The 18,965-nt window shown below is 48.7% G+C and overlaps 2 long non-coding RNA genes across 3 annotated transcripts in view; one reads left to right on the forward strand and one right to left on the reverse strand.

The window, feature by feature from the left end:
* The window catches only part of LOC144334921 (uncharacterized), an 86,502-nt gene that overhangs the window by 10,714 nt on the left and 56,823 nt on the right, over positions 1 to 18,965 (reverse strand). Inside the window, exon 6 of one of the 2 annotated variants that reach the window (XR_013405188.1) lies at positions 11,423 to 12,302. The exons of the other annotated variant lie outside the window; for it this stretch is intronic. This is a non-coding gene — a long non-coding RNA (uncharacterized LOC144334921). Of the gene's footprint in view, positions 1 to 11,422; positions 12,303 to 18,965 lie in introns of those variants that run through there. 2 annotated transcript variants of the gene reach the window in all.
* LOC144334927 (uncharacterized) lies at positions 896 to 9,892 on the forward strand. The gene is made up of 3 exons (XR_013405199.1): positions 896 to 920; positions 3,259 to 3,298; positions 8,860 to 9,892. It is a non-coding gene; the product is annotated as an uncharacterized LOC144334927 (long non-coding RNA).

Here is an 18,965-nt window from a genome sequence, read left to right on the forward strand (position 1 = left end):
ACAACCCGATAGTGGTGAGGTCTAAAGACATCACCAGTCTTCCCAAGGATTGTGTTCCTGAATATTTTGCGTTTGGAATAACGGTCTTCTTTGCCAGGGCTGAGCCATGCTTCCCTCTCGCCTGTCCTCTGCTTTCACCAGCTTCGTGTGCGCTTCCGGACAAGTGTTTGTGCAGGTGCTATCACTTATGTCCACAGCGAGAATATACACAGACACCACACAGAAATGGGCAACCCCGTTAGGAGCTGTGCAGAGAGATCTAACTCATCCCATGTGCCAAATTCCTGTTGCCATGGAAATTAAACTAACTAAACTAACGTTGCTATGATCTCATCTCTTACTGTACCACTAAAGATCATCCGGGTAAGAGGAATGTGCCTCTGCATAGCATTCAGCTCACATTTACATGTCGGTTTTTCCTGAATATGGTTATGTGAGATAGAAATCAGTAAGATGGGGTGTAACATACAGTATAGGATCGTTGTGTCTCCTAGCCTCAAACACTTCAAGATCCTCAGAAAATGAAGTTTAACTCTGGGGACGTGAGTTACATAGTAACTTGTTTTGGATACTATCATATCAACACCAAATAACTTCTTGAATTCCTTTTTAAATTGAAAAGCAATTTACAAAGCACAAAAGCCCCAATATTAAAGAATACAATTCAGTCTTTTTAGCATATTCTAAAAGCTGCACATCAACCACTAGTATGTAATTCCGGGACTTTTTCACCACAGGCCAAAGAAACCTTGAACCCATTAAGAGTCAGCACCTGGCTCCTTCCTTCTACCAGCCCCTGGCAATCACCAGCCAACTTCCTTTTCTCTGGATTTGCCCATTCTGGACACCTGTTGTGAGGAGAATCGTACAGTGCATGACCTTTGGTGTGACCTTCGGTGCTGACATCTTTCACGTCTAAGGTGAGTGGAATCTCAGTGAGTGACCGGTTGACAGACACCTGGACTGTTTCTACTACTATGAATAATGCTGCTGTGAAGATTCAGGCATGACATACTTTTTGGGAAAATGTTTTCAGTTTTCTTGAGCATATGGCTAGGAGTGAAATTGCTGGGTCGTATGGTGATTTCATGCTTTTCTGAGGAACTGTCGGACTTTTCCAAATCAACTGCACCATTTTACTTCCCCTCCCACTAGCAATATATCAAGATTTCAGTTTTCCCCAATTCACCAACATGTCACTGTCCAATACTGGGGTTTTACCCACCCATCACGGTGGTTGTGAAGTGTTATTTCACGGTGGTTTTGATTTCCATTTCTAAGATGACGAATTCTGCTAAACATCTCATGTGCTTTTTAAGGCATTTATATGTCTTTCTTTGGAGAGTGTCTATTCAAATCCTTTGTCCATTTTTAAATTGGATTTTTATTAAGTTTTTGAATATATTCTTGATATCAGGTCCTTATCATGATAATGTATCCTGTTCTGTGGGTTGTCATTTTACTTTAATAGTATCCTCTGAATTGAACATTTTTAATTTTGATACCGTCTTTTTCCCTTCAGTTGCTTGTTATAGCTCTAGACGTCTCAGCCAAGGAAACATTGCCTAATCCAACCTAACAGTTTCTCCAGGATTCTCCCCTAAAGGTGTTATGAGCTGAACTGTCCCCCTCCCCCAAGATTCCATGTTAAAGTCACAACCCCAGAAACCCAAAATGTCACTGTATTTACATACAGGGCCTTTAACTTGGCAATTTAGGTCCCATAAGATCTTAAAAGTAGGCCCTGATCCAGTATGACTGGTGTTCTTTTAAGAGAATTTAGACACAGTCCTCAGTGCTGCATACACGTAAGAGAAACCTGTGAGGACACAAAGAAGCTGTCTACACAGCATGGGGTGAGGCCCCAGAGAATCCAACCCTGCCCTCACCTTGATCCCAGGCTTCCAGTCTCCAGAAAAAAGGAAATAAGACGCTATTGTCTAAGTCGCACGGTCTGTGGTGTCCGTTATGGTACCCAGCAGACTGACAGAATGGGTCTCAGTCAGCTCCTTACATTGGAACCATGTTGAGCTTTGCGCGTAGGGTGAGGAAAGGTCCAGTCCATCCTTTTCTATGTGGATACCCCAGTTGTCCCAGCACCATTGAGTTGTGAAAGGAAAAAAGTAAAGCAACCCTTGCTGTCCTCTCTCCATCAACAGATTAGAAGATACACTGAAGAATCATGGACAATTTTGTCGGTTTAAGCCAGTGGTTTTCAAACTTTTGGGTCTCAGGAACCCTTTGCACTTTATTAAAGAGCACAAAAAAGCTTTCTCATCAGGCCGGGAGTGGTGGCTGCTCATGCCTGTAATCCCAGCACTTTGGGAGGCAGAGACAGGTGGATCACTTGAGGTCAGGAGTTCGAGACCGGCCTGGCCAACATGGTGAAACACCGTCTCTACTAAAATACAAAAATTAGCCTGGCATGGTGCTGAACACCTGTAGTACCGGCTACTAGGGAGGCTGAGGCAGGAGAATCGCTTGAACTCAGGAGGCAGAGGTTGAAGTGAGCTGAGGTCACACCACCGCACTCCGGCCTGCATGGCAGAGCAAGACTCCGTCTCAAAAAAAAAAAAAAAAAAAAAAAAAACATAATTTAGTTTCTTTTACAAGGATAAAGTCATTACATCTTAACACAGTGTTAAAGAAGAAACCATTTTCCAAAATAAGCAGCAGCGTGGCAACAGTTTGTGCTGCTGTGAAAACACCTAACATCTCTGCACCTCAGACAGCAGGATTCTCATGCCTGCATCTGCGTTCAGTGGGCTGCAGAGCCATGGCTGAAGTTTATGAAGAAAGTCCGACCCCATACTGATATACAATTAGGAAGCAGTATTTTCATTGTGTTTTCAGATCATTTTAGGTATTCTCTGCTGCCAAATGTAACAAGTGGCACTTCCGTACAGGCTGTCTGCAACACAGAGTCTGTGCTCTGGTCGACGGGCCTTTCTGCCCCAATTCCTTCTAAATCGACTGGTCCGTCTTGCACTTGAATGGCTTTTACCAGCACACGATTTTGTAATCACACATTGGTTAGAAAATACTGGTTCGGAGTTATGAGCGGCTTCCACATTTCATTATATGTCCAAAAAAAAAAAAAAACAAAAACCCCACATCAGTATCACCATTGATCACATGAGAAAGTGGTGGACACAAGATTTTTATGTTTTAATATTCGCTGGAAAGCTCAAATGTCTATCATTGGGAAAAATGTAAGGTACTTTCCTTGAGATGAAAGTCATTTTGTTCATTTTTCAGGCCACACCTGCAAATACCTCCATCTGCAGTGGCATCTTTTGTAAGTCATTCTTTATATAAAGGCGGCCGTTAGTGGAACAAGTGGTTCTGCAGGTTCATAGTTCAGAGGCACCAGTGCTCTCCCAAGATAACCATAAAATCCGCAGAAGACGCACCTGTGCGCACTTCCTGTTTCTCACTCAGAACATTCCAGAAGGAACCCTGAATCCCAATGCCACAGCGGGACTGAAGTTTGCTCTCACCCTCACTATATAAACCCAGGGAGCTCCCCCAGCCCCCACCCCGAGGCCCCAGCCTTGGTCCTCTATCTGGTCTAGGGGGGCTCCTGCAGCTCCAGCCTAACAGGGAACAGAAGGGACCCACATGTCACAAAGCCCTCCCAAGGCCCAGCGAGCACTTCTGCTTATGTGCCAGCCAAGTGCGTTTGACAATTCTACAGCCAGCTGTACGGCAGGTAGCGAGGTACCCAGCAAATACTCAGGGCTCACGTTACTAAGGAAGGTGCACAGCGAGGTACCCAGCAAGTACTCAAGGCTCACGTTATGGAGGAGGAAACCAGGCAGATAGTGAGGTACCCAGCAGGGTTCACGTTACCGAATAGGAAAGGAGGGTGGAGACAAGGGGGCTGGAACAGTCTGTCATAAGCTTTAGCATTTACAAGGCTCGCTGAAGATTATCTGATTTGATCGTCACAACAGCTCACAAGATAGGCAGAGGCAAGACTATTTTCACTTCATAAAAAGAGATCCCGAGAACTGATGATGACCACGTGCTCTTCCCACAGGCTCCCAGAAATCCTCCTCAAATCATCTCTCAGTTGTATACATGTGATAATATCTCAGTCACGTCCCCTCTCTGCAGGGGAATTTTACTGCCGCCCTGCTGTTCCTTCGCACCCCTGCCCTCTCCTGCATTTCAGCCATGCCCACCATCCATGGGGAGTCTGCACCACCCCACCCCCGCTGCTGCTGATGGCTTGGGTCACGCTTACCTTTCATTACCACCTACAGGGACCTGTTCTTCCTTCAAATGCAGCTCAAACTCACTCATTGTGTGAAGCCTTTCTGTCATGTGTAAAATCAGTCTGTGGAACGCTTCATTTAGGAGGTGCTTATGTTGCCTCATTGGCTGTGATCAGGACCAAATTCTGAGCAAACCCGGTGGTCCCCTCTCCCCATCTCTGCTCCAGTGCACTTAAAACAAGGATTCCTGGAAGCATCTTTTTAGTCCAATTCATGCATGAGTCTGCCCCACACACTGCAGAAAAGCCCTGGTGGTCGGTGGTCAGGGCTCAAGGCCCCCCAGGTAGGTAAGGAGAGCTTAGTGCCCTCTCTGGAGTTGTCGCTCAGAGACCCACGGCTGGAAGGGAAGAAACTTGCATCCTGTGAAACACCTAGGCCCCGAGACCCACTCAGGAGTGGAAAACGGGGAAGGAGCCTTGAACAGACCCTCGGGAGGGCAGACAGTGGGAGCCACGGAGGCCACCAGGAAAGAGGGAGGCAGGCAGTGAGGCCACAGGTGATGTGGCCGGGAGGGAGGCGTTGTGACCAGAGGTGAGGTGGTGGGCGGATGACACGGCGTGGTGTGGGGAGGAGATGTGGCCAGGGGCAATGTGGCCAGGGAAGGAGACACAGCTGGAAGGAAGTGACAAGGGGGGTCTCCAGGCCCCAGACTGTGTCTGATTTATAGATGACATTTTACTTAAGATGTTATATCTAACTTTAAAGAAAAGTAGCAATTTCGAACCATTGTGTACATTTAAAGCACGGTACAAATTGAGCATATTTCCCAAACCAAAGAACAGGGCATTGAAGAAAAAATTCATTTAAGATCAGAAATAAAGAGATCCTACAGCTCTTCCAGTCCAATCCCCACCCTAACGTGAATGGGGGGAAAAGGAAGTAGATTCTAGTCAGTCAGAATTAAAGGCAAAACCGATCCACTTTACTTTCTAGACAGAAAACAAGAAGCTCATCAAGGAATCCCTACAAACAGTAGCTTTAGTAGTTCCCGAAATGCAAAATTCACCTACAAAGTAAATCATCTGCTAAGTGTGTATAGAGTAATTTTTTTCATTATTGCCTTCCTCATCTGCAGGGGCTTTTTTAGACCTTGTTTCCCCTTAATTGCCTCCAACACCCAGGAAATTTAAACCCCACAAGTAAACTGTGTCTCGATTCATGCCCAGCGTCCTTTGGAGCAGACAGTCCGTTGCTCTAAGACGTTCTTGTCACCTAAGCACCGAGTACAGCCTGAGAACGCACAACACGCACTCACACAAACTCAGACAGTCAACAGGTGAGATACGGCACATGAGGAGGAAGACAAGATAAATGAGCTTCACTGACACCCCAGATCCGACAAGAAATGACACACGCAGCCTGCTCTGGTGCAGGTGACTCCTGGAAAACAGCCAAGGACAGCATTTGGAGAAGCAGCACCGCAGGCCAGGAGGGTCTGGGGGCTTAAGAAGGGAGGGGCGCCCCGACCAGGTACTGGGGGATTCAGAAGGGAGGGGCTCCCCGACCAGGTGGCTGGGGGATTCAGAAGGGAGGGGTGCCCCGACCAGGTGCTGGGGCTTCAGAGGGGATTGGTGCCCCGATCACTTCCTGGGGGCTTCAGAGGCAAGGGGTACCCTGACCACGTGCTGGGACTTCAGACGAGAAGGCACCCCGACCGGGTCCTGGGGGCAGCAGGACAAGCCCAGGGTTCCGTCGTCACTTTTCACTCCCTACTCCCGAATCTCGCCCTGAAGTTGCAGCCAGTCCAGGTATTCATTTACCCATAAAATTAAGTATCTGTGAGTAACACAAGTCACTAATCCACACAGATCTGAGTCTACAGATACCTCCCAGAGACGCCACCATCCCTTCTGGTAGAAGAACAGCCCAGGGGCCCACGCTGCTAGGAAGGGAGACTGTCTCCAGCCTGACGCTGCAGAGTCCTCAACACAAAGTCTACCTTCTGGAACCATACCGTCTCCTACAGAGGCAACTAGGGGCATGTAGGGTTTTTTAAAATCTTTTTTTTTTCTTAAGACAGAGTCTCCCTCTGTCACCCAGGCTGGAGTGCAGTGGCTCGATCTCGGCTTGCTGCAATCTCTGCCTCTCGAGTTCAAGTGATTCTTCTGCCTCGGCCTCCCGAGTAGCTGGAATTATAGGCGCCTGTCACCGCGCCAGACTATTTTATTTATATTTTTAAGTACAGATGGGATTTCACCTTGTTGGCCAGGCTGGTCTTGAACACCTGACTTCACATGATCCACCCGCCTCGACCTCCCAAACTGCTGGGAATACACGCATGAGCCACGGTGCCCGGGCCATATAGCTATTTAAATTTGACTAAAATTAAATAAAATTAGAAGTTCTCATTTACACTTCAAGCATTCAGTTACCCACAGGCGGCCACTGACCAGAGGCTGGTAGAGATGTCACACTACACACTGCAGAAGGATCTAGGGACGAAATGGCTCTAAGATCATCTCAGAATCTTTATGTTGAAGCTACTGAAGTTTTACTCTGATTATTATAGACATCAGCATTCTCCCACTTAAAAATGTCAGTGCTATTGCAATGATCAGATCTGTGACTTCCCATCAGCTCTTCTCTTCCCGGATAGATAACTGTAGAGCATCTGCACTCTGCCTCCACACTAAGGGGTAGTAGAAGGCTCCGTGTAAAATCAGGGGGAGAAAAAAAAAATGAATCCCTAGTCCGCCTCCCACCCTACGATTTTGTGAAACTCCTCTTAATATGCACAATAACTGCCAGAGTTGCAATAAAGAAGCATCCCTTGACCAGGAAGCAGCAGGGAAGCAAGAGGAGGGAGATGCGAAGACCCTCCGTTCCCTCTGGGACCCCAGGCCCAGCCAGGACTGAGAAGGGCCGCATAGCCCGGCAGACCCGCACACCTGATGCAAACCATACACACGGCTTCCCTGGGCCTCGGTCCCCTGCTCTGCCCTCACTGGCCACTGTGGCTCTTGGTAGAGGCAGCTCCCTGAGCCCCAACACCCACAGCCAGTCACCTCCTTGCAGGTCTCAGCTGTGCTCTCACTGCCTCCCTGACGCTTCTCATCATCCGCGTACCGTGTCCACTCTAACCCACAGCCCTTGCTACCGTCCACCCCACCACGGAGCCAAGCACACAGCAGGTGCCCAAGACGCCCCAGTGGGCGGGCATGCCAGGGTAGGGCTTGGAGTTCCAAGGGCCATGTCCCGCACACCACCACAAGTGCCGCGGAGGCTGTGGAAGGGGTCCAGGTTTCAGGCCTGTACTCAGCTTCTCCTGGCCCCCGAGGCCAAGAACCTAGCAAGGGAGCGCAGCCGGAAGCAGGGTCCCAAACCCCCTTCATGCTCCTCAAGAGGAAGGGGGCTTCGGGGCACAACCCCACGAGCGTCTTCCTCCTGCCAGGCTGCCTGTCACAGCCCCGACACCTTCACAGCAGGGAAACCCACTCCTGTGAGGAGAAAACCACCAAGTACAACAGGAGCCACGTCCCCCGCAGCGTCTGCTGAGCCCAATAGCGACAGCAGCAGCCGGGCCCCCACTCAGCACACACCGACTCCGAACCCGCCACGCACACCACAAGGCCGACCATCTTGAAGCTCAGCTTCCACTCGTCAGGGCCCTCTTCCAGGAGAGCTCGGCATGCCTATCTTCCCTGGGCTCACAGAAAGGAGTGGGACCCAACCCCGAGTGTGCACAAAGTTAAGCTCCCACTAGCTGTGCAGACAACCTCCCTAGCCCTGGACTGAGAAGGGGCCAAGCGCAAACAGCCATATTTTGCCCTCACAGGTACGGAATTCAGTCAGCTCTCTCAATGAAGTCGTGACAGGTCAACTCCAGGCTCCTCAGTGCTCTGGGGTTCACCTCGGGCCACTGCACCTTTGAAACGTGGCTGTGGACTCCTCTAGGGTGCTCACTTTCACGGCCCATTTCATTCAGACACTGCAGGCCCCTACCGTGGTGTCAATACCCAGGACACCCCTGCTGGCATCCTCTGAGATGCTGCTGCAGCTGCTGTGATCTGAGAACAGCCCTGCACAGGCATCAAAGGGAGGACTTCTCAAGTCTCCTACAGGGGCAGTGACTACAGCTTTGAAAGACGTTGCACTGAATCCTGGGTGAGCCTGGCTTGGTCCTCAATCTAATCCGGGTTGCTGGGGAGACACACTCTGTTGTAATTGACAGAGGCTGTGGGTGGCAGCTCTACCAAGACTGATAATTGCAACTAGTCTGAGATTTACTATCCATACTTTCTATTTGATGTTTCAAAGGAAAGCATCGTGAAGTTCCAGTAGCAAGGAATTTTCTACAATCTATCACATTAAGATACAGCAGAAATGTAGCTAAAATGTTCATAGGGTCTATGCAGAGGAAGAGATGGGTCTATTTCAGGAAAAGTGCTTGCTGGCTTTTTAGAAACATAGTGAAATCCCTGACAAGTAAAAGGTTGTTTATACTTTTTCTTTGGAACAGAGGGAAAGTTCTTTCTTATTATTTGAATACATTAACTATATTTAAGTGTTCTGGTAGACTGAGTATTAAATATTCAAAAGGAAGTAATTCTGTTCGGTCTATTTCATTCTTTAAATGTAGCTTTCAAAAACTGACAAATACCTGGCCGGGTGCAGTGGCTCACGCCTGTAATCCCAGCACTTTGGGAGGCCGAGGCTGGTGGATCACGAGGTCAGGAGATTGAGACCATCCTGGCTAACACGGTGAAGCCCTGACTCTACTAAAAACGCAAAAAATTAGCCTGGTGTGTTGGCGGACACCTGTGGCCCCAGCTACTCGAGAGACTGAGGCAGGAGAATGGCGTGAACCTGGGAGGTGGAGCTTGCACTGAGCCGAGATCACACCACTGCACTCCAGCCTGGGCGACAGAGCAAGACTCCATCTCAAAAAAGAAAAAATAAATAAAAAGTGGAAAACACCCCATATCTGCCCTGGCTCCGGCTATCTCCATGGAGTGGACAGAGCTTGAGAAAAGCTCACTGTGGAGGCGTAGAAGGCCAGGCCAGGCCGGGCCTTTGCTCAGCAGATGAGCAAGAGGGTCAGCCACCCTAGTGAAGAAGCCCATGTTTGCTATGTTACTGATGATACCCACATAAATTTCTATTTGCCTCCCACACAGACCTGGGATCTATGTTTGAGCAAGCGACTCATACCAACAGTCCCTCCATGCCATCATTTCCCTGACCTCCCCCAGAAAAGCCAGGCCAGGCAGCGTCCCCACACGGGCACTGGGGCCCAGGAAGATCCTGGTCCTGCCCCTCTTCTCTCTCGTCCCTGCAGCACCCTGGCTTGCTGTGGAAGCCCAGCAGTGCTGGCTGAACCCACGTTCACCTGGGGCATTCAGAAGAAGCCTCTGTGCAGAAATCAACTGGGAAGGAGGGCTGTGTGTGCTGGTGCTGGCAGGTCACTCCAATGGATTTGCAGAACTCGGTTTTCAACACAGGTGCGCCACCAAGTCCCTCAAGCCCTTTGTGAGCCTAGAGCCACAGAGCCATTTGCGGCATTCTCACAATCTCTAACAACCCTGCACAGAGGCCCTGTTTTTCCAAAGGACCATAAAATTTTCCGTGTAGACAAAGTTTGACATAATGAAATAAAGTGAAGTCACCACTTCTATTTTCTATTAATCCATTCATTCAAACAAGTATCTCTTCAGTATGTGCATCGAATACTGTGGAATTAGGATTTAGTCCATGCCTTCAAGAAATATACATCACAGAAGAAAAGGTATAGCTTGTAACTAACAGTGCTGAACAGGCAAGAAATAAACATCATAGAAGGAAAGGTAGAGCTTGTAACTAACGTCATAGAAGGAAAGGTGTAGCTTATAACTAACAGTGGTGAACAGGACAGAATTTCACAGGCTCATCAGGAGCCACTGAGGAGGAAGCCATGATTCACATCCACCTGCAGTAGATAAATGTTTCCCGGATAAAGTAACTTTTCTACAGTGATATCTGCTCCTTATTGTTTAATCCTGCTCGATAGGGTATTAAATTACCACTTTATGTGCTGCTTATATAAAATACATCATTGTCAGGGGAGGTTATAAAATAATACTTCACACAAGCTTGGGCTGTGAATGGTGTGAGGCAATGGGACGATGTGTTCCCGTGTTCTCGAGACGCAGAAGGGTCAAGACCCTGCTTCCCTTCTCCTCCCCACCGCCCTGTTCCCAGATGAGGGGTGGAGGCAATGCCGTCGGGCAGTCCTAGAGCTGGCTCCAGGGCCACGACACCACGCCCAGACTCTCTGTGCCCCATGTGACAAATACAGACTGTGGGGCAATCACCAATTTACCTGGCAGTGGGGAGAGTCCTTCGTCAAAAGCCTGTGCTTCCAGGAGCCAGGACAAAGCAGGAGCCCCTAGGAAAACAGTTTCGGGTGCTCCTGAAACCTGGGCAGAGTCACAGTCTGGCAGGAAGCACCAGTGATGCAGGTGTGCCCAAGACTGGGAGGATGGCCAGATGCCTGGAGACCAGACTGGCCTGCAGGAGATGACCACCTCTCTCTGGTTCATTAGAGATAGACAGTCTGGGCTTCACTTTTGTATGTGGAGTCTCACAGTACAGAAATATCACAAAGGGATTAGACTTCGTATACCCCAATTTTTTAAATTAAAAAAACACAATTATTTCAACTAATTCTAAATCCAACAAAGAAAAATAAATAAGTATATAAACGCATACCTCCAAAATGTAAACCACAATCTCTTTACCCATAGGAGACCCAAAATTTAGTTTACCTTTTCTTCAGTATTATCACTTTTTTTTAAAGCCATTACTGAGGTGTCTCCTCACCGCCCCATGAGGAGGTTCATGGGCTCTTCAGGGCTGTTTGCTGTTTCATCGTTTTTTAGATTTAAGGGCAGGATCATTTTCCCACACTTGCTTGCTTCCCTGATCACCAATTTTTCACAAGGACATCATTGTGCCTCAGAAAACCTAGTAACTGAACTTCATTAAAAGTGAAAACGATAGGGACATGTTGGCTGCTATGACAGCATCCTCAGTCACCGAATCTCCCTGGGGGACCCGACACACCCCCAATCTCCTTGGAACTCCAGCATGCAGGTATCGCTGTGGCGGACAGGACTGACCTACCCTGGGGGGGCATGAAAGCAAAGAGAAGAGAAAGCAGGTGACTCATTTAGGAAACTTCGGTGATTCTCTCGAGTCACGTTTCTCAAGGTGTCAGGGGAGAGCCACATGCAGGGAACCTCCTTGGCCTGGCAGGTGGCAGACTCCTGGGACCCTCCTCAGACACGTTAATCAGAGAATCTAAAGGCGGGTAGACTCTGAAAAGTATCTGTAAAGGAAGGACGTAGCTCTGCTGTGACCCCACTACACATGGGGTCACGCAGGATGCTGCTTCCGGCGTCCAGTCTCCATTTCACTCTCCTGGGAGGAACACCCGTCAAGTCACAGAGCACGGTCTTCAGCGAACACCTTCCTGCGCGACCTCCACTGTCTCCCAGCCCTGCAGGAGTAGTCGCCGAGTAGGGGAAACAAGTCTTTGCTCCTGACCCGGCCACCTTGACGCTGGGCATAAGACCAGCACTGCTACGTCTCTGGGGAAAGGAGCGGCCCTGGGCAGGAATGCACTTGGCAGCCCCGGGGAGTGGCCAGGTGTGGACGACCAGGCCTCTGCCCGCAGACACGTCAGCACAGCATCCTGGAGCAGAACCTCCAGCCCAGCTGAGCCTACAGATGGCTGCAGCCCTGGACAGCATCTTCACGGTGACCCGGGGGACTGGGCCAGAGCCGCTCAGCAAGGCTGCCCTGAATTTGCAACCTGAAGAAGCTGTACAGTCGTACGTGTACTTTGCCTTAAGCCCCTAGTTTTGTGGTCACTTGTCACACAGCGACAGACAGTGGATGTGCACGGACTCCCAGGCCACGATGGCCTCTGCCGGCCTCACCCGGGCTGTCTCATCTGTTCCCGTGACATCACGTTTCTCAGAGCCAAAGGCTGCCAGGATCCCCTCTTTTCTTCACGACGTCGTTACAAGCTCACGATACAAACTGAAAGAAAACAATCTGTAAAATACAACGTATGACGCAATACAAGGGGAATGCCCAGGCACACACACACGCGAAACAGGCACAAGTGTGAAACAGGCACATGCACAAACAGATGTACATGCGTGAAACAGGTGCACGCGTGAAGGTGTACACTCGTCAAACAGGTGTACATACACACATGAAAGCACCCGACATGAAGGGCTGTCTTTGGGAGCCTAGTTTTTAGACATCTCCCTCACCCTTTTAACATCTGCACGATCACAAACACAGCACGCCACACTACTGAGGGGAAGCCCCAGCTTCTCATGGGGGCACATGAGGCTTTTTATTTATGCCACAGGTTGCATCACTACATTCTAGAACTGCAAGGCCCCCCACTGCCAGGACTGGGTCAGGTCCACCCTGTGCTCCAAGGACCAGGCCGCCTGCCAGCCCACACGGACCTGCCCCTCGGATGGTGCGGCTGCTTCTAAAACAGAGGCTCAGCCCCACCCAGAGACCTGCAGTACCTGTTATTAAATCAAGACTTGGCTGTGGGTAAACGTGAAGATTTTTATTAAACATGACTCTGGAACATTCAAAGGACCATAACTGAATGCTCCTTTCACAGCCACGGCGTGTCCAGACGCTCATGGAGAAGGCCAGGGCGTGGGAACCCACGGAGCCCCGACAAAGCAGACTCGGAGCTGAGTGGCGCAGTTAGCACCGATTTTGTTTGACACTTGCCTTTTATATTCAGAATAAAATAAAAAACAAGACGCAAAAGTAGCTCACATTCTATTTCAATTCTCTATTTTTGTAGTAACTGGGCCCCTTTCCCTCTGCTTTCCCAGCCAAGCGATAAATAGGCCCAGCTGGGATTTGTCAAAGTCTAGACCTCTGTTGTAGAGTAAGTGAGGAGGGTAGGGAGGGGAGCAGGAGTGGTGAGGAAGATTGGGGGACAGGGAGGGACAAAGGAAAGGAGAGAGAGAGAGAAACCCCCGAGGACTGGAGGCAGGAGGGATGCTCCCTGGCAGCCTCAGGTTCCCCATTCCAAGGTAACTGAGCTGGCATCACGCACGCGGTACCGTCATATGACTTGGCTGACACACGCCAGAATGACAACAAAATGCTTGAGGAGAAGACTAAGCACCAGCATCTTCAGATTAAGGTAGTGTCCCGGTTTCACGCTTGCCTTGTATGACATTGTATGAATTGTAAAGATAACGCATTTTCTTACCAGCCACGCTGTTCCCCAAATACTAACTATAACAAAGATCAGACAGCATCTGAGTACTGAGCGTGTGTTAAGCCCGGTGAGGTAGGCATCATTTACTTTGCTAGAGAAAGAAACAGGCTCTGAGAGAAACTTCCTGAGGCCAGGCAGCTGTCTCCAAACCCACCTCGTGCCTCCTGACCCTGAAGGTGGAGGACCCAAGTCATTCACGTCAATAATTTACCTACATGCATGTCAGATTGAGATTCAGCCCCCAGATCTAATCATCTCTATGCAGGAATGTGTCAGGAAGGTATACAATTCTATGAGTTCGAGCTGGGGGAACAAAGGCAGGCACCCTCGACACAGATGTAGGGCGGAGGTGGGCGCCCAGCGCAGGAGCATGTCCAGCCCTGCCCAGTCACACAGCCACCCTGCCATGCCAGTGCAGGAGCCGCCACCGCGTCTCGGGGAAAAGCAGCTTCTCCTGCACAGGAATCTACCCCTGAAAGTGTGTTCCTGAGAAGGTGTGGACCAACATCTCAGAAATTAGACACCGTGTAACACGCTTATCTATACAGGCTGCCTATGTCAGGGAATCACCAATAATTCCCATCTCGCCATCAATTATTTCTGGTAAATACTGATTATTCTAAGTTAACTGAGGCAACACAAGAACAATATAATGCAAATGTCAGAGTCAATCAGCTCCACCTGCTGAAGAGCTGGGACTAATGATGAAACCTAAGGAATCCTGGAGAACGCAGCAGGATCCCAGACCACGCGGACCACCCCAGCCTCCTTCCACAGGAGAGTTAGTCGTGGGGCCAAGGAACGGCTTTCCAAGGAATCTCAGAGGATCTCAAGGTCTTGAAAGTTTAATGGGAATTGAATATTTGCATCTGAGTCACACGAGCACATTAAAAGTAAAATTTCCTCTTTCCACTAGAATTATGAGCTTGCGGCAGCGACACTGGCTGTATCTCATGCTCGTGAGAGGTTTGGGCACAGCCGTGCATCTCTGGTGAATCATTTATAATAATGAAAGAAGTGCTTGGGCCCTCGATCCAGGACCACAGACCCTACCAACGAGGGTCTAAACAGGACAAGCCTCGGCCTTGAGAGGCTGGTGTCCATTGGGGCTGGGAGGAGCACCAAGGAAACTCAGGGGCAAGCCCCACCCAAGCTCAGCATGTCCTACCCCACGCAGTCGACATCAGCCACAGGGATCTTTTGTTCTTTTTTGTTCAGGAAGGAACATATTAAAAAGCCCGGGGCCCAGGGCCTGGACTCCTCAAAGCTCTCCACAGAGCCGGGTTAATTGGCACCTTCCGTCATGTTAAAATCAACTATATATGGCTGCTGAGGGCATCTCAGAGCAGGTGCAACGCTGAGCTTTCTTGCTGTCTGGGGAAAGCAGGAATTCCAGGCCTCTGCCTTCCTACCTCCCCAGTGGCTCTAGCCCAGATGAGCTCAACTTCTCCCAGGTGAGGAGCACAGAAAAGCTTCCCACATGCCCCTCAGGTCACACACGAGCGGTGCAGACCCTTGCACCTTGGCACGAGCCCTCCCAGAGGCAGAAGCCCAGCCCTGTGGCCCCGGCCTGGCAGGAGGCAGCTGCTGGGGCCCCTGCTCAGGGTTCAGCACAGCGAGGTCCAGCCACAGCAGGTGAGACATCCACCATCCGGCCATTCATCTTTAACCTAAAACAGACACAGGAATTTGGCAAGGGGTTCCTTCCCCTGACAAACCCATCCTTCCTGTTCTCATCTCTCCCTCCTGCCCCAGTACTGTGCCCAAGGCCACCCAGCACTGCGCCCAAGGCCTGACTCCCAGTTTCACAGGGAATCCAAGACAATTAAGAATTTGAGAAACTGGGAGCTACACAGAAAATGAGTCGGTAAAGCCAGTGTCCACTGATCCTCCCCTCCCCACAGCGGAGAACAGTCCTCGGGATAAAATCCACGGGGCAGGGAAGACGCGATCAAGGTGGGCAGGACAGAGGAGCCACAAAGCAGGTGGTTCGGAGAACAAGGCCACGTGAACACAAAGCTAAAGTGCTCAGCGGCTGGAAGACAAAACACAGGAGACAGAAACACTGACCATTTAAAAAGAAAAGAAAAAAAAAGCCTCACTCTTAAGAGTCCATCAAGATTTAAGTTCTCAAGTCACAATGTATCAGCACAGACTTCTCATAATGCCTGAAACTTGGCGCAGTAAACACGTGAATCAGTTCTCCCAAGTCCATCGTTTTCTTTGATGAGCCTCTTGAGTCTCAGGCTGGTTTCAAAGTAAGCCCTTCTCTGCTTGTTGATGACTTAATAATTAACATACTTGAAAACACATTGACTTCCAAATTAATCTGCTAATAAAATATTAATTACTACACTGGCTGTTATCCACAGAAAAAAACAATCACTTTCTGGTTTTAAAAACATTAGAATTCGAAGCCCCTTTGCCCATCTGAACAGCCCCTGCTTTTGACAAGGGCATTCCAAAGCTAATCTGAAAAACTAGTCCAGGCCATGATTGCTGGGGGGTCGGACTTGCCTCATCACCCCACCTCCCTTCTGGAATTAGACAGAACTTAGACGCTTAGTCTGATGGGAAACATTTACAATCTATTCTCTCCAAAGCTACCTGGAGGATTTCCTCCACATGACAAAGCCTTGGTCTCCACAACCCCTTATCTGACAACTCTCTTAACCAACTGTCAATCAGGAAATTTTCAAATCTACCTATGACCTGGACACCCCTGCTTCCAGTTGTCCCACCTTTCCAGACCAAACCCATGTACATCTTACATTTATTTGATTGATTGTCTTATGTCTCCCTAAAAGCTATAAAACCAGGCTGGGCTCTGACCACCTCGGGAATATGTTCTTAGGATCTCCTGAGGGCAGTATCAAGGGCCATGGTAACTCATTTGGCTCAGAATAAATCTCCAAATGCTTCACAGAGTTTGACTCTTTGCTGACACGGTACCTTTCATGGGTATTCATCTGGGGGACTCACAATCAACCGGAGGCATCAGCTGCCCACTGTGCAGAAGTCTCTGCAGGACTGAGCCTCTGGCACGGGGACTCCAACCCCTGAAGCAGCAGCTGTCTCACGTCGCATGGCCTGATAGACCTGCACCTCCAGGGCTTCTCATTTCAGAGTCTCAGCAACAAATCTACCAAACGTGATCAACATCACAGAATATTCCTCGGGGCTTTTGGCTGTTGTTTCTCCCCAAGTTTACTCTAGAACCAGAATGGCAACACTGGGAACAGGATGGTTCTCAGTCACCGACCCTCCTGGTAAATACACTGTCTCCAAGGCCCTTTCCCGCCAGTCACAGCTTCCTTCATGTCAGGCTCGAAGGCCACCTCCCCAAGAAGGAAATCTCTTCAATCCAGCAATCACAGCTCCTGTTCCCATCTAGAGCTTGTCTGCCAGGAAGGGAAGACTCCTCATTCCAGAGACAGCAGGTGCCACAAACTCAGGGTATTAGCCATTGCGAAGGCAAACACTCATGAAATTAATAGACTTTTTCCTCCTTGGATACTGACGTTTTCTCTTCTGGAGGTCAGCCAAGGCCATCTGCACGAGTCACGAGCGTGATGGCTCCAGCCCCTCCTTCAGTGTCAGGAGTGTGGCTCCACTCTGAGACCCTCCTGCATCAGCCAGGCCATGCACCTGTTCCCACGACTGCTGTCAGCGGACTACAGCGATTCTAAGATAGTCAGCAAGCTGACGTTCCGAAGGAAGCATTTTAAAGAAAAACGTGTAAGTTTTATTGCATGAAACCAGCTACATCTTTTGCTACTCCAGAGGCTTGTTTTGCTTTCCTCAAGGTTCTCTACAATGATCCTGACAGTCAAGGTTCCCAGTTACAGGCAGAGGGTTGGGCAGGCCGCGTCTGATGTGTAACACACACAGAGGATCCACGTCAAAGGATTTTCCCTGTTCACCAACATCATCAGGACAAACTTTAAACAGTAATAATCTGCCTGTCTGGAAAACTGAGCTCACTTGAGGACTAATGCAACAAATGTATTTGACAAAGTTGCAGGTGGACGTTTTAGTGAATGAATCACCATTTCAAGGAGGATAAAGGCTCACTATTCAAAGGCATGTTTTTGTCAAGTTTTCTAATTTCAGCTTCATGCATTTAAATCATGAAGTGAGACTTGTACCTGATACATTACAGAATCTCTACAAAATAGACAAAATTCCAATTCTGTACCTTCACTCTCATTCTTTTCCATATGTGTACAGATGGTCGTAATTTAAGTTGGCATTCCAACAGGATTTCTAAATTAAACTGTCTTCTACTTTAAACACTACGTGTTAAACATTACACGTGCCATTGTTCAACATTTATAGCAGGGTCTGTATGGCCCATTTTAAAGATTTCTTCCTCACTAAAAACAAGCGTTTAAACAATAAACGGTTTACTCTAAAATATTCTAGAGACAGAGATACATTTGGAGAGTGGACACACTTAACACAGAAGTCCGCAACATCAAACAGGCACAACCAGCAGTGAGGGTGGAAAGGGCGCCATGTGAGTGCCCCTAAAAACACACACAAGCCTGGCTGCTTAAAAGGAATGAATATAGCTCAACACTCCCATGTGAACATTGATGTGTCTACTGCCTTACAGAATCCTCCTAGCTGAGCTGCAGGAATCTTCTTTGGAACCTTTTCTCACCTACACTGCCTACAGGTGCCCACTGGGCTCCCTGGGCAGTGTCATGTCTTTGTTTAGAATATCACACTATTTGGAGGCCTGTTTAATCCCAAGTCAGAGCCTTATCATAACTCAGACACCATCCCTCAGGGCTTGTGGGCTAACTTCGGCTAATGCAGGCTGCTCCACAGTGCCCTGCAGATGGGCTTGGTGCATCCACACGATTTTAGGATTTGGGGCTGCCGTTTTCTGCAGTCACAGATGCGGACTTACATATTCATCATGACTGAAGGCAGCACGCATTTTTATGTTCCTTCTGTAATGGTAATAATCATGGCAACATTTCCTCGATCCTTAGAAAAGCCTCCTAACAGCAGTTGCATTCCACCCCCTTCCTTAAAATTAATAGAATTTACCAAACTAGGTGAAATCAGTCTTCATGAGAAAGTGAGAAATCAGTGTTCACACAATGGCATAGTAGCTGGGCATAGAGTGTACGTCAACATCCCAAACTAAGCACCCATCACAGTTATTCCCAACTCGCAGGAAAGCTAGAAAATTTAGAAGGCTTAAAACATAATTTTAAATGAAAATAACAAGAAATCAAAGTTTTTGAGGAGCATTTGTTAGCCAAGCAAGGAAAGCCATTAACCAGTGCTGATTACATTGCATTTGATTACAGCAGCCAAAGACGTGTCCAGAGGAAGAGACTTTTAAAGATTAGTCTTTCGGTAAGAATGGTTGCTTAACAAGTTCAGACTACTGGGGTACACCAATTATCAATTAAAAA

The sequence above is a fragment of the Macaca mulatta genome, chromosome 15 (assembly GCF_049350105.2).
Source record: "Macaca mulatta isolate MMU2019108-1 chromosome 15, T2T-MMU8v2.0, whole genome shotgun sequence".
In the NCBI taxonomy this organism is placed as follows: domain Eukaryota; kingdom Metazoa; phylum Chordata; class Mammalia; order Primates; family Cercopithecidae; genus Macaca; species Macaca mulatta.